The following is a 3,781-nucleotide window of genomic DNA, read 5'->3' on the forward strand; positions in this document are numbered from 1 at the left end:
TAAAGTTTGAGAACCACTATTCTAGACACTATTCTCCAATTAAGTCAGTCTAAATCATCTTACCTCTTTTTTGCAATTACTTCATGTTGTTGACTTAATTATCAACTAGTTCCTATAAGTTTTTTTCTTTCTACAAAAATTGCTAAGTCACATTTTCCCATCATGTACTTTACTACTGAAACTTTAATCCTTTTAAAATTTTATTTTATTAGATAGAACATGTGGCTGTAGTCATTCAAGATTTTCTCACATCCTAATTTTTTTATGTAATATGTTTTCTATTCCTCTCAGCTTCTCATAGTTCAAACATTTAAGCAGTTGTCTTTTATCTAAGACATTAATTGAAAAGCTGAATACAATGAAGAGTCTCACTTCTCTCTTCTAGGGTCCTCTCTCCAGGCTGACATTGGGCATTAATCAGTGCATTTGGATGTACTCTTTCAAATAGTTTCAGTTTGCCTAATTTTACTTTTATCAAGACCATATTTATCCATTTTTCATAAGGGATTTATGGAAAATGAGCCCTCTTTCTGACTTTTTCTTTTTTTAATTTAAATTCAATTAATTAACATGTAATGTATTATTTGTTTTGGGGGTACAGGTCTGTGATTCATCAGTCTTATGCAATACCTAGTGCTCACAAACCATACCCTCCCCAAAGTCCATCACCTAGTTACCCCATCCCTCCACCACCCTCCCCTCCAGCAACCCTCAGTTTGTTTCCTATGATTAAGAGTCTCTTATGGTTTGTCTCCCTCTCTGGTTTCATCTTGTTTCATTTTTTCCTCTCTTCCCCTAAGAGCCTCTGCCTTGTTTCTTAAATTCCACATATGAGTGAGGTCATATGATAACTGTCTTTCTCTGATTATTTATTTCGCTTAGCATAATACCCTCTAGTTCCATCCATCTTCCTGACTTTTTAATAGTTCCTTGTTGGTCTCCTTTTAGGTTACTCCTTCTCTGATCATCACTCAAAAATGTTGGATCTCTTGATGGTTCCACTGGGATCCCTGCTTTTCTAATGTACATGCTTTTCTAATATATTTTCAGCCACTAGTTGTACACATGGCTGACTGGTCCCATCTTCCCCCTAAGCTTCAGGATATAACTGTTTGCTAGAAATCTCCAAATAGATAACCTACAAGGTCTTCAGATCAACATGTTCAGAACTGGTTCATCATCTCTCCCATGCCCAAACTTCATTCTCTTTTTAATTTTCCCATACCAGCTGCTGATAACATGATTTATCTAGGTACCATCCCAGAAATCTCTGAATTATTATTGATTTATCATACTTTTGCATCATTAAATCAAACATCCCTAAAGTATGCCTGTGTTACATCCTATATTTCTCACATCTGTTCCTCTTTTCAACCCATACCACTACTACCCTAGTCCAGGCACTAACCTCTTCTTGATTAGATTTTATCAGGGTCACCTAAGCCAGCTCCTGGGCTCCTATTTTGACTTACATCATTGCCAAAGATGCTTATCTAATTTGCAAATCTAACAATTTTACTCCAGCAACTAAAATGCTTCAGTACTTCTCTTTTGCTTCTATAATAAAGTTCAAATTCATCAACTTGGCAAAAATTCCTTCTCTGAACATGGCCTCCACCTCCATCTCCTGCCATTTTTCACTTTGCACTTTATAACAATATCACATTGAGTTTTATTCTCCCACTAAACATACTACCTTGTGCCCTGTGCCACTGCTGAAACAGATCTCTCTATTTGGAATATCTTACTTCACTAAGGAGCTAATTCCCACTCATTCTTTAGTATTCAGCTTGCACTTTGTTTTCTTTAGGTTAGTAAACTCCCCACTCAGAGGTCTCTCATCATTCTGAACACACCCTTCTCATAGCAAGTACAACTTTATTTTGAATTATTCCTTTATAGATGTGTCTCTTCTACCCAACCGTTATTCATAGTCACATTTCCTGTGCTTGGCATGTAATACTCTAGAAATGGTGGTTGACTTTTTAGTGAACACCAGGTCTTCAACGTGAACAGCATTTCTCTGATCTATGTATCTAGTAAACCTGACCCCCTTCCCCATCCCAAAATTGTTTCATTAGACAGTTCTTAGCAAACTCAAGTCCTAGTTGCCATGCTTCTTTACCTAGAGCAGGGATCAGCAAATTTTTCCTATAAAGGGACACATAGTAAATATAGCAAATTTTACACTTAGTAAAAACAGGCTTTTGCAGGCCCTATGGTCTCTGTTGCAAATTCTCAAAAAATGCTCTTATAGCACAAAAGTAGTCATAAACAAAAGGGCATGGCTTTGTTGCAATAAAACTTTATTGACAGAAATAAGCAATGGGCTGGATTTGGACTGTGGGCCATCGTATACCCACTCCCGACCTAAAAGCTTCCAAACCAACTCTATAAAATCCAACATCTCTCTCCCACAGGAGGCCAGCATACCACCACCATATTTCTAGGTAACTCAGAAATTCCAGCACGTTTTAGGAATACTCACCACCAACATTTGTTGGACTGCTGAAAATAGCTTTTGCCATCATTGCCAGTAAGGTTGTGGGACAAAACTTTTCTTGTGTGGGGTTGAGGAACATTAACATTGATTCACAGAGGTCACTGAGGATGAAGTGGAACTTGTGATCACCCTAATGCAAGATCAAAGACTGCTTCTGGAACAGACAGAATAACATGAAGGATGGAAATTACCTGCAGGTCCTGGCTAATGGTCTGGAAAACAAGCTCTATAAAGACCTGGAGCAACTGAAGAAGATTCAGATGCCACTCCTGGGGCCTTCATGCCCAAGGCCAACACACCAAGACCACTCTGGCAGTGGCCATATCACAAGCGTGACCCCCAAGTCCACACACACAATAAAATGGTCTATGGACCTTGTCTATTAGTAAATAGTTTATACACCTTTTTAAAATCCTACATCAAGTCACTGGCATTGATTATGAAAAATTTCCCTTCCACTCCTTCCACTTTTTAAAAAGAGACAGTACTTATGCATCTCCAGTAAACTGGCATTTCTACCATTTTTTTAAAAGATTTTATTTATTTACCTGAGAAAGAGAGAATAAGAGACAGAGAGCATGAGAGGGAGGAGGGTCAGAGGGAGAGGCATACTCCCTGCTGAGCAGGGAGCCTGATGCAGGACTTGATCCCGGGACTCCAGGATCATGACCTGAGCCGAAGGCAGGTGCCCAAACAACTGAGCCACCCAAGTGCCCCTCTACCATTCTTTATAGTTTCACTTTTCAGATTGGATCGACAATGTAATTTGCATATTTTTCACAAAACATTGGGATGCAGTTTATTAGAATTAAGAGACTATTTAAAGTAACCAAGTTCTTCCACCTTGGGCTTCCCTTTCTTTTGCTAATGTGTCTCTCCTCTCTCCAGTAAGGAGACAAAAGTAAAACTGAGCTTTAATAGCATGTTTTTTCTTATTTCAACAATAGGTCACTGCTGCCGTGATGCCACTCAATGCACCTACTGCCTCTTTTTTCCTTTTTTTAAATCAAATTTTAAAAGTTATAATTAGTGCTTCCCACATTTTTACAACCTTAACTCATTTTGATCTCTAGGTTTTTGCTAGCCCTATGTACTTGCTCTTGTTTGTGTACCCTTTCTTCATGTAACACTTCGTCTTGTAAAAAGATAGAATCCCTTTACTGCTGTGGAACAGCAGACTATAGAGAATTACAACCTGGAAATAGGGTTTTCAGGTATAGGGAAAAAATATTTAGTGGTGGCAGATGAGGGGGAACCCAATTCACCAGAATTTGGTAT

The 3,781-nt window shown here is 38.3% G+C and overlaps 1 pseudogene; it reads left to right on the forward strand.

Moving 5' to 3' along the window:
• The window catches only part of LOC110583574, a 6,567-nt pseudogene extending 3,728 nt beyond the window's left edge, over nt 1–2,839 (forward strand).
• Nucleotides 2,840–3,781: the final 942 nt, after the last annotated feature.

The sequence above is a fragment of the Neomonachus schauinslandi genome, chromosome 8 (genome assembly GCF_002201575.2).
Source record: "Neomonachus schauinslandi chromosome 8, ASM220157v2, whole genome shotgun sequence".
NCBI classification, from domain to species: Eukaryota; Metazoa; Chordata; class Mammalia; order Carnivora; family Phocidae; genus Neomonachus; species Neomonachus schauinslandi.